Source organism: Nylanderia fulva, unplaced genomic scaffold (assembly GCF_048542155.1).
Source record: "Nylanderia fulva isolate GAGA-0341 unplaced genomic scaffold, ASM4854215v1 Scaffold1295, whole genome shotgun sequence".
Taxonomy (NCBI): Eukaryota; Metazoa; Arthropoda; class Insecta; order Hymenoptera; family Formicidae; genus Nylanderia; species Nylanderia fulva.
In genome coordinates, this window is record NW_028189513.1 from 7,926 (window position 1) to 20,551 (window position 12,626).

The following is a 12,626-nucleotide window of genomic DNA, read 5'->3' on the forward strand; positions in this document are numbered from 1 at the left end:
GCCGGAGGTGGATGCCCTGGAGCCGTCGGCCAGGTTGACCGGTTCTTCGGATGGCTGGATCTGGAGGCCGTGTTCGGACAGGCGGTCGGCCATGGTGGCGTTTATGAAGGACACCTCTGATCCGGAGTCGAGAAGCGCCCAGGCGGTGAGTCGGCGGATCCGGACTAATAGGTGCGGCCGTGGCGTGTACTCTAACTGGACGCGGGTCGGGCGGTGGCCTCCTCGGTTCCGACCCGCTGACCGTTTCCCGCCGGAGGATGGCAGTCCCGTGTTAGAACGCCATCCTTCCCGCACTGTGAACAGAACTTTCGTGCTGGGCGGCGGCAATCGAGTCGGGTGTGTCCTCGCTGCTTGCACCGCCAGCAGCAGTTCGAGCGGTCATATGTGGCTGCAGCGAGGTTTGCCTCGGTAGATCTGGAGACCTCGCGACGTTGTTCTTGACGGCGCCGGTGGATCTCCTCCCACTCAGCGGCGCGGCTACATAGTTCGGAGACGGTGTGCAGTTCGTCTAACCGAATGTATAGCTGGAGCTCTGGGTCAGCGTTTTCGTACAGCTGTTCGAGCTGGTCCCTGCGGGTGTAACCGCCGGCCCGACGCATCATGGTTTGCACGGCGGTGGCGTATCGAGTAAAAGCCTCCCCTGGCTTTTGTCGCCGGCCTTGTATTTCTCGCCGCAATTGTCGCTTATACCCGGGCGACAGGTATTGGGCGAGGAAATCTTTTCGGAATTCGGTCCAGGTGGACCACTGTTCTCTGGTGTTCCTCCACCACAGGAGGGCCTCGCCTTTTAGCAGCTCGGCTAGCCCGATTAAGAGATGGTGGTCTTCCAGACCATAGGCCACACTGAGTTCCTCTAGATGCTCGAGGAACGCGAGGGGGTCTTTACCCTCGAAATGGCAGCCCCACTTGCGTATCTGGTTAAGGGCCTTCGCCGGGTCGGCTTCGGGTGGTTCGGGGGTTCCTCGTGCACTCCGATAACGGTCTTCGCGGCTGGGTACTTGGAGTGTTACGGACGCTCCAGTGTCGGCGTGGGTAGCCATCACGTGGTTTCTGATGCGGCGGCGGAGGTCGACTAATCTCCCTTCCGGGTCGAGGTCGCGGTCGGCGAGATAACGGGCGGCTTTCTCTTTGTCTAGGTGGTAAATCCACCCCAGCATATGGATTGCGAACCGGAGTCTCAGACGGTCGAGTCAGGTCCCTGTTCGGGCGCCATGTAACGGGGCTCCTTTCCCGACGCCACGGATCGGCTCGTCGGTGCCAGGATTCGGGAAGAGGGGGGGGGAGACTCAGGTTCGCAATAACCACGCCAATCGTTCTGGTAAAAACAGAGTTTATTGAAGCCGCCCTGCAAGAGTGGACTTATTATCTAGTCTATGCATACAGAGGAGAATCGCAGGAAGTGCGGACCGCGACCAACTTATACGAACGCGGACACGATTTATAACTAAGGAATACAAGTAATGCAACGGACGAAACGCGACCAAATCATACGGACGCGGGCACGACTTATAACTAAGGTTTACAAATAATAACGCGACGGACGAAACGCGACCAAATCATACGGACGCGGACACGACTTATAACTAGGGTGTACAAATGATAACGCGACGGACGAAACGCGACCAAATCCTACGGACGCGGACACGACTTATAACTAAGGTTTACAAATGATAACGCGACGGACGAAACGCGACCAAACCATACGGACGCGGACACGACTTATAACTAAGATAGTAGCGTGGCGGACGAGATTTACCCAACGCGGCGTGGATACGAGCGCCCTGAAAAGGGCGAGCTCCGTAAACCGCCTTGGATTCGGGCGCCCTGAGAAGGGCGAGCTCCGCAAGATGTCGGTGGCTCTCGGAGGATCCGGCGACCGAGGAAACTCGGCCTTCCCGACGAGAACGCTCGTCGGCCGGGGTGATGTTCGGAGAGGATCCGGTGACCGAGGACGCTCGGCCTGCCCGACGAGAACGCTCGTCGACCGGGGTGATGTTCGGAGAGGATCCGGAGACCGAGAATGCTCGGCCTGCCCGACGAGAACGCTCGTCGACCGGGGTGATGTTCGGAGAGGATCCGGAGACCGAGAATGCTCGGCCTGCCCGACGAGAACGCTCGTCGACCGGGGTGCTGTTCGGAGAGGATCCGGTGACCGAGGACGCTCGGCCTACCCGACGAGAACGCTCGTCGGCCGGGGTGATGTTCGGAGAGGATCCGGTGACCGAGGACGCTCGGCCTGTCCGACGAGAACGCTCGTCGACCGGGGTGATGTTCGGAGAGGATCCGGAGACCGAGAATGCTCGGCCTGCCCGACGAGAACGCTCGTCGACCGGGGTGCTGTTCGGAGAGGACCCGGTGACCGAGGACGCTCGGCCTACCCGACGAGAACGCTCGTCGGCCGGGGTGATGTTCGGAGAGGATCCGGTGACCGAGGACGCTCGGCCTGTCCGACGAGAACGCTCGTCGACCGGGGTGATGTTTGGAGAGGATCCGGTGACCGAGGACGCTCGGCCTGTCCGACGAGAACGCTCGTCGACCGGGGTGATGTTCGGAGAGGATCCGGAGACCGAGAATGCTCGGCCTGCCCGACGAGAACGCTCGTCGACCGGGGTGCTGTTCGGAGAGGATCCGGTGACCGAGGACGCTCGGCTTACGCGACGAGAACGCTCGTCGCCCGGGATGGTTAGGAGGTGAGGAGTGGTCCTTGAGTACGCTCAAGAGACCAGGACGGGACTGGTCTCGAAGTCTCGGCTGCGCCGCTTTATATACCCGTCGGTCAGCCCCCTCCAACTAGCTTGGGGTGGGGCGGTCCGGTCGGGTGGGGCGAAAAGGCAAATTCCCACGCGTTCGATGTGTGGTGGCCCCGACAGGGGCCGTTTATATGAGCGCGGGCGGACGGTCGGCCTCGTGCTTGCGCGGCTTCTAGTGACGACAAAACGGGTCGTCACAACAATTTCGTTGAAATTGTTGATTCTTCAAAAAAATTACGAGATTCGCGGAAATTGCGTGCTTTCTTGGCATTTTCCGTTCGCGGCAGGCGGTTTATTTTTGATTGTTGCAAGTGTTTTTTTTTTTTTTTTTTTATTAAAATAGATAATAATAATGTGAAATAAATCACGATATTTGACAGATGTGCATATATATAGAAATTGTAATAATAATAATATTATATCATAAAATTGTAAATTGTTTCAATTTTTTATAGACTGCGATAAAAGATTTTACATTTGGATAAGAAACTGCGGTAAGTAAAAATATAAAATTCTTGAAAACGTACCAAAAATATTTGATAACGTAAAAAGGTGAACTTTGAAAAATAAGGAACTTAAAAATTGCACTAATAAATGGGCTATATGTGAGCCGTGCGCGGATGTAAGGTGTGTTATATCGAAATTTAATTAATAGAATTGAGAATTAATCCCAATTTTAAGTCTTACAAATGTCCAAGCTAATTTTTTGTACCTCGTGTACATTTTTGAAAGTTATATCGAAAAATTAAATTTCAATATGCGTCTTACATCTCACATTTTGCATACGGCTCACATATAGCCTATTTATCTCTTATACTTTATTTCAACCCTTATAGAAATTTATTACTAGTAACGCCAATTTATCAATTTTATTTCGAGTAATTAATCACTTTTATTTCGAATAATTAAATTACTGTATATTATAGTATTTTAAATACTCGAAATAAGTGATTAATTGGCATAGTGATAAATTTCTACAAGAGAATAAGGAGCCTTTAAATTCTTAATGTAAAAAATTTCAAGTAATTTTCTTTAATAAAATTTAATTAAAAATTTTTGAACACTGTGTTATATCACATTTAAAATTGTGATTATTTCAATAAAAAAACATTTTATGTGTAAAAAATATATTTTTTATATTTAATAAATTTTATATATATATATATATATATATGCATATGTAAAATATTCTCTTTCTCTTTCTCTCTCTCTCTCTCTCTCTCTCTCTCTCTCACACACACACACACACACACACACACAACGGGGGCCAAATCTCTCAAATTGGTCTCATGATCAATTAGCCTGGATTCGCACCAGGAGCAAAGTCTGTTGGTAATGTCAAACGAATTTAGCCTGGACTTGCACCAGGGGCAAAGTCTTTTGGTCGAGTCTACGAAATTTAGCACGGACTCGAACCAGGGGCAAAGTCTTTTGGTTCAAGTCTACGAAATTTAGCACGGATTCGAACCAGGGGCAAAGTGTGTCGGTAAGGGGCAAAGTCTATCGCACGAAGATGGCGGTCTCTTCTTTAGGCAGGCCTTTGGCGATCTGTCTATTAATCTGTGTCGAGAGAGTCACAGAGAGATGCACGACGCGTACGCGTGATAGCGGCGTGCGCTGTCGTTTGCACTGTGGTCTGCGAGAGTCAAAAGTCAGTGAGAAAAAAATGCACTGGTTAAGATTCACCGGTGCGGTGCGCGTGATAGCGGCGCACGCTCACTGAGAGTTACTGTTAATCAATATAAGTCACGATTAATCATTGAGAGTCACTGCGATTATCGTAACGCAAAGCGCGTGCTTGCGGCGCTTGCGGATAACTCGCGAATGTTCACCGCACTCAATTAAGAAAATCACTGGTGCGTGATAGCGGAGTACGCGTGAAGTCATTAATCTCGAACGGCGTTTAACTGCCGTCCGAATGCAAAATTGCAAAGCGCGTGATAGCGGCGCTTGCACTGCAAGTGACACTTCAACGAAATTCTGACTACTCAAATGCAGAATTCGATGTACACCGGATACGTGAGGGTGCGTGACCGTCACGTGGCCGGAGCGCCGCGGCTTAGGCCGGAGCGACGGCAGGCGCGCGATCGAGAGAGCCGCAGCTAGAGAGAGAGAGAGCGAGAGAGAGAGCTTCGGAGCGCGCGGCGTGATACCGTCTCTCTCGCTCTTCGCGTCTTGGAGAGAGCGCGAGAGAGAGAGAGAGAGAGAGAGAGAGAGAGAGATCTTCGGAACGCGCGCGACGGTGATCCGTCTCTCTCGCTCTTCGCGTCTTCGAGAGAGAACGAGAAAGAGAGAGAGAGAGATAGAGAGAGAGAGAGAGAGAGAGAGACTGTTTCGGAGCGCGCGCGACGGCTAATTGTTGTGTAGCGCGGTCTCACTCCCGCACACGAAGTCTTTCTACTCCAAACGAGAACGCGTAATTAGCGAATTTCTCGTGCCGCGGATCACTGCGTTTTTAACTTTACTGCCCCGATATAGGCACACGAAGCAGAAATTGTCAATCGTTCGAATAAGGTACGAAACAAAGGAGCCCGTTCTTTTCGCGATTTCACTATCACTCGATCGGTTTTTAAAATCCGGCTCGAAGGACCATTTTATATGTATAAGATTTAACGTTGTAGGATGCCGGGTTAACGTGATCAAATGATTGTACGCGTTTTGAAACGGTTTAAATTAGTTTAACGTATAAGACGGGCAACAAAAGCCAAATCGCGGATGACAATGCGTTATCCTAACGAAACTAAATAATTTTCCGTTAGAATTAAATACCGGTGCACAAGGCACCAAATTTTACTTGGACACGGCCAAGATTTTAAAATATGAAATAATCTCATATTTGAGATTTAATTTCAATACCCCTTTTTTTTTTTTAACCCCCCTACCGAAATTAAATAAATGAATGCAAGAGAAAAATATAGATCCGAAAATCGCTGAATCGGGAAACGAACCCGAGACCTTTCGCTTGCCGGGCGACTGCTCTTCCAGCTGAGCTATTCAAATCCTTTCGATTCTATACTTTTCTCTGTTATATATATTAATGTTGGTAAACAAACGCATTTTTAAGCCAGCGTGTATCAATATAAGAGTTTTAACAAGGCTCTGTAATATAAATATAAATTTAACGTATAAGACGGGCAACAAGAGCCAAATCGCGGATGACAATGCGTTATCCTAACGAAACTAAATAATTTTCCGTTAGAATTAAATACCGGTGCACAAGGCACCAAATTTTACTTGGACACGGCCAAGATTTTAAAATATGAAATAATCTCATATTTGAGATTTAATTTCAATACCCCCTTTTTTTTTTTTTTTTTTTTTTTTTAACCCCCCTACGGAAATTAAATAAATGAATGCAAGAGAAAAATATAGATCCAAAAATCGCTGAATCGGGAATCCCCGATTTTCGGATCTATATGTTTCTCTTGCATTCATTTATTTAATTTCCGTAGGGGGGTTAAAAAAAAAGGGGGTATTAAAATTAAATCTCAAATATGAGATTATTTTATATTTTAAAATCTTGGCCGTGTCCAAGTAAAATTTGGTGCCTTGTGCACCGGTATTTAATTCTAACGGAAAATTATTTAGTTTCGTTAGGATAACGCATTGTCATCCGCGATTTGGCTCTTGTTGCCCGTCTTATACGTTAAATTTATATTTATATTACAGAGCCTTGTTAAAACTCTTATAAATTAGTTTATTCACTTTCTACAAGTTCGTCGCGTACCGAGACTTATGTTTCTCGGCGCTCGCTCTCTCGAGGACTGACTCGAGGGCTGCGCGAATTTCGGAGCTCGCGTAGGGCGGCAGCCGATCGGGGTCCTCGATTGGACCATCAGAAAATCAGGCGATGTACACACGCCAATTAGCGGCGAGTGTACACGTTGGTTTCACGTGTTTCCTTGGCGTAAACACTAAGGAATTTAACAAAAAAACATTCTAGAAAATTCGATCGTCCTCGAGGATTCGATCCGAAGAACGAATCTTCAACAATGTGGAAAGAATTTTATTAGAATTTCTCTACTATTTATTATATTAAAAATAATAATATGTATCACAAGAAAATATAAAATATGTTTGATTAATTTTACTATACAGTTTAGTAAAATTAATCACACATATTTCATATTTTATTGTGATAGATATTATTTTTAATGTGATAAATATTAATCAGAGAAATTTTAATAAAATTCTTTTCATACCGTATTGTCTCACAATTACCATAACTTTTAGGGTAAATTTTAAGAGAAAATTCTCTCAGTGTACCGATTAATTATTAAAAATTACTTGTAAAAAGGCACACGTTACTCGATGCGGACGACAATTGTTTACACGGCAAGGACACGACAACAGACTGCGGCGACGGATGACGCAACGCGTCGCGACGCTTCGCGACACGTCTAGACGATAACAATCACGCGGCGTTGCCGAACATGTGATTGACGCGAGACATGTATTAAAACGTATAATAATTATGTTATTAAAAAAGGCATATTATAACGTATTATAATTTTTTACGTTATAATACATTTTTTTTAATGACTTAACATTATCCGCCCGTTTTGCCCTTTCTTTTTAAGCGAGACGTGAGAAAAATGATTATGTTTTGCGAACAAGATGTTCCATGTATAAATGTATTGGTCGCTCTTTTCAGAGCGGATTGACTTTGGTCGCTCTGAAAAGAGCGGATTGACTTTGGTCGCTCTGAAAAGAGCGGATTAATTTATAATAGGTGCTCAAAATGACCACCATTCATCCTTATGCAAGCTCGCATGCGTTTAAATAAATTTAATTGGACGTTCTCCATTACTTCCTCTTCGATATTCCAAATTACATATCGCAATCTGGTTTCTAAGTCGTCGACGTTCTCGGGAAGCGTTTTGTATATTGATTCCTTACAGTATCCCCATAAAAAGAAATCAAGAGAATTAAGGTCCGGGGATCTTGCGGGCCAACGTATCGGGCCATACCGACCCATCCAACGTCCAGGAAACTGCTTGTGCGCGACGGAAAGATGGATAGGACGTGGTCGGAAGCGAGACCGAGAAATAGACACAACACTCGACACACGCGTAACGTTCACAAAAAAAATATATTTATATAAACTATTAACAAAAATTACAATTAATATACCGCACCGAATTTACCGAGAGAATTAGCCGAGTCGTAAATTACTAAGTGTCCGCAAGCAACGGTAATGAATTAGACAAAGACAAGCAATCTTTATCGTATGAACACACTTTATTCGCGATGAGCAATCGGAAAAAGCGCCGCGGTCGGGAGAGAGGAGGCTTATATACGCCTTGTAATTCTAGAATATTCGAGTACATTTGCTGTCGTTCTATTGTGATATTAAGGGTGAAGGAACGTTTACTGTAATTATTTACTTGTTTTTCTCTCCTCTCGCGCGACAGCGGTGTTTACAATTTAGACTGTTTTAAGCGCTTGTTTTCGAAGGCGCGGAGTATCCGTATACTCTCGCGGCCGAGCGCTAATTTAAATATAATTTAAAATACGCATGTTAGACCACGATATTAATTAATAAATTATATGCATGCTGCATGAGGCATGATCGAGATGCATGAATATTTTAACGCTTTCTTGTCCGCGGGTTATTACCGTTCGAATCTCGAACACTGCTCGTTCAAGTAGTTTGTTACAATCCTGGCGTTGTGTGGTCAAGCACCGTCTTGTTGAAAGAACATTTTATTTCTTTCAAATAGTGGCACTTCTTCTAAAAAATCGGGCAGATTTTCTTTCAAAAGTTCCGCGATACCATAGGGTACGCCTATTTAGCAGGCTAGAGTCTCGTTCGTTATCGGAATTAACCAGACAAATCGCTCCACCAACTAAGAACGGCCATGCACCACCACCCACCGAATCAAGAAAGAGCTATCAATCTGTCAATCCTTCCGGTGTCTGGGCCTGGTGAGGTTTCCCGTGTTGAGTCAAATTAAGCCGCAGGCTCCACTCCTGGTGGTGCCCTTCCGTCAATTCCTTTAAGTTTCAGCTTTGCAACCATATTTCCCCCGGAACCCAAAAGCTTTGGTTTCCCGGAAGCTGCCCGCCGAGTCATCGGAGGAACTTCGGCGGATCGCTAGCTGGCATCGTTTATGGTTAGAACTAGGGCGGTATCTGATCGCCTTCGAACCTCTAACTTTCGTTCTTGATTAATGAAAACATTTTTGGCAAATGCTTTCGCTTCTGTCCGTCTTGCGACGATCCAAGAAGTTCACCTCTAACGTCGCAATACGAATGCCCCCATCTGTCCATATTAATCATTACCTCGGGGTTCCGAAAACCAACAAAATAGAACCGAGGTCCTATTCCATTATTCCATGCACGCAGTATTCAGGCGAAGGTAGCCTGCTTTAAGCACTCTAATTTGTTCAAAGTAAACGTACCGGCCCGACTCGACACTCAGTAAAGAGCACCGCGACGGGATATTAGTTGGGCCGCCCCTCGCGAGGCTAAGCCCATCGGTAAGGACGTCCCACATCACGCCAGTTAAACACCGCGAGCGGTGAACCGACGGTGTGCGACACAGATTCAACTACGAGCTTTTTAACCGCAACAACTTTAATATACGCTATTGGAGCTGGAATTACCGCGGCTGCTGGCACCAGACTTGCCCTCCAATGGATCCTCGTTAAAGGATTTAAAGTGTACTCATTCCGATTACGGGGCCTCGGATGAGTCCCGTATCGTTATTTTTCGTCACTACCTCCCCGTGCCGGGAGTGGGTAATTTGCGCGCCTGCTGCCTTCCTTGGATGTGGTAGCCGTTTCTCAGGCTCCCTCTCCGGAATCGAACCCTGATTCCCCGTTACCCGTTACAACCATGGTAGGCGCAGAACCTACCATCGACAGTTGATAAGGCAGACATTTGAAAGATGCGTCGCCGGTGCTAGGACCGTGCGATCAGCACAAAGTTATTCAGAGTCACCAAAATAAACGGTGGACGAACGGCGAGCCGCCCGCCACCGATTGGTTTTGATCTAATAAAAGCGTCCCTTCCATCACTGGTCGGGACTCTGTTTTGCATGTATTAGCTCTAGAATTACCACAGTTATCCAAGTAAATGTGGGTACAATCTAATGAACCATAACTGATTTAATGAGCCATTCGCGGTTTCACCTTAATTCGGCATGCACTGAGACATGCATGGCTTAATCTTTGAGACAAGCATATGACTACTGGCAGGATCAACCAGGGAGCTTCGTGTTCGGTTACTCGCAAGGGAGTAACTCGCGAGCGAGCCCGAAGACTCGTCGCTAGCTCTTTTTCGCGCGCGCGCGCGTTCGATGCCGAAACACCGACGCGCGCGCGACACGCTCGTATGTGCCATTTTATTTGCCGCCGGTCTTGCTCAGCCGGTCGGCGACACTCTGCTGTGTTTAACGCTATTATGTAAAGCGTACGAGAGAACGACGGAGGCGAGAGTAAACACCCGGACGCCGCCGCCTCTCTTCTTCCTCCTCCTCTCCGTTCAAAAATCCACAAGATCAAAATACTCGTGTTCTTATTCTCCCAAATGTTATGATGCGCGGTCTCGAGAGACCGCGCGATTCACCCTGACGCTAGATCGACGATGGCGATGCTTAGACGTCGAGGACTGTTCTGTCTGGTTCGTACGCGTTTAACCGCACACGACCAGCAATAAGATTTTGCTACGGCGTACAAAGCGAGCGGGAAGAAACAACTCTTCCCGCAAACTCGTATCCGTGGAGTAGATGCTCGGTAAGCGCGACGATTCCGCTGCTGCGTACGAAACTAGAGGGAACCGCGCGGCCAACACACTAGAGGCATGCGCGCCACATAAGAGCCATTCGGTCTTGCGACACCGACTCGTGGCAATGCTGTGCTCGTAATAAATAAGTGTGCGTTAATTTTACGCGCGTTCGGCGACGAACGAGAAGAGCCGCACCGTAATCCCCGGCGAAGAGGAATACGAGACGACGCGAGAGTCGAACGTACGTTCTCGCGAGACACGCAACCTCCAAGCATGAGAAGACTTGGCGGCGGCGCGTTCTGCGACGATCATACGATCGGGCGGCACCTCCGGACCGGGCGACACCTCTGGGCCGGGCAACACCTCCGGGAACTACGACCGACCGGCGACACCTCCGGGACGGGCGGCACCTCCGGACGACCGAATGATCTCTCGAAGTCAGACGACCGCCGGCGGTACCTCCGGAACACTTAACGACGATTTACGGCGCCGCAACGAGGAGAGCTACGTAAAAACGTTTCGGACGAAAGTTACTTACTATTCGGCGCTCGCTCGACATGAGGGCGCTGTCCGATTACTAACTCGAAACGTGTCTCAAACCCACTTGTCGGAGACATATATTTCGAATTATTACGGATGATACGCAACACGCAAGCTGCGGTGACCGCGATTACGGTACGGAACACTCGCCCGATGCGAAATCACGCGCGCGGCAACCGAGACGGCACGTTACGGGCGTGATTATACGTGCGGCACCACATAACGGCCGGCGTCAACTTGGGGACGGACGGCACCTCCGGGACGGGCGACACCTCCGGACGACCGAATGATTTCACCAAGTCCGTCGCCCGCCGGCGGTACCTCCTGGGCACTTGACGGCGAGTAGCGCCGCTACGAGGAGATAATACTACGATACGGAAATACGTTTCGGACAAAGGTTTCGTACTTTTCGACGCTCCGCACGACCGCGCAACACGATTATTACGATATCTGCTAATTTCCGGCTACCACTCGTCGGATGCACAATCTTCGAGATTCTACGACCGATACGTGGACGAATGCAGGCAGGATGCCGATAAGCGAAGCCGGAGTGTTTGCACGAATAAACTTTCCGATGCGTCCTCATTTAATTAATCTCATTTAGCTCGCTCGTTAGCGGTACAAGCGAGAACTCGGGAACAGGCGCAAGTTCGCTCGCGGCGCGTTGCTCTCGCCGGCAAGCGAGAAATTTTTCCAGGCCCGATAGCGGCGTGTTGCTTTGGATAGCGGGCGACACCTCCGGCCGCAACCGTTGCCCGTACCAAAGTCCAATCGCGGCGTGTTGTTTTTGTAAGCGGGCAACACCTCCGGCGGCACGCGCCGCCAGTGATCCAACTCCGATCGCGGCGTGTTGCTTTCGTTGGCGGGCGACACCTCCGGCGGCACCCGCCGCTTGTACCACAAGTCCGATCGCGGCAGTGTTGCATTCGTTGGCAGGCGACACCTCCGGCGGCACGCGCCGCCCGTACCACAAGTCCGATCGCGGCGTGTTGCTTTTGTTGGCGGGCGACACCTCCGGCCGCACAAGCCGCTTTTTTCAAGTTCGCTCGCGGCGTGTTGCTTTCGCCGGACGAGCGACAAATTCTTCCAAGTTCGCTCGCGGCGTGTTGCTTTCGCCGGGCGAGCGAGAAATTCTTCCAAGTCCGTTCGCGGCGTGTTGCTTTCGCCGGCGAGCGAGAAATTCTTCCAAGTCCGTTTGCGGCGTGTTGCTTTCGCCGGCGAATGAGAAATTTTTCCAAGTCCATTTGCGGCGTGTTGCTTTCGCCGGCGAGCAAGAAATTTTTCCAAGTCCGTTCGCGGCGTGTTGCTTTCGCCGGCGAGCGAGAAATTTTTCCAAGTCCGTTCGCGGCGTGTTGCTTTCGCCGGGCGAGCGAGAAATTCATCCAAGTCCGTTCGGGGCGTGTTGCTTTCGCCGGGCGAGCGACAAATTATTTCAAGTCCGTTCGCGGCGTGTTGCTTTTGTTGGCGGGCGACACCTCCGGCGGCACGCGCCGGCCGTACCACAAGTCCGATCGCGGCGTGTTGCTTTCGCCGGGCGAGCGACAAATTCTTCCAAGTTCGCTCGCGGCGTGTTGCTTTCGCCGGGTGAGCGAGAAATTCTTCCAA

General features: G+C 49.0%; 1 pseudogene; it reads right to left on the reverse strand.

The window, feature by feature from the left end:
• Positions 1-8,780: 8,780 nt before the first annotated feature.
• LOC146724484 (small subunit ribosomal RNA) lies at positions 8,781-9,962 on the reverse strand (annotated as a pseudogene).
• Between the last annotated feature and the right edge of the window lie 2,664 nt (positions 9,963-12,626).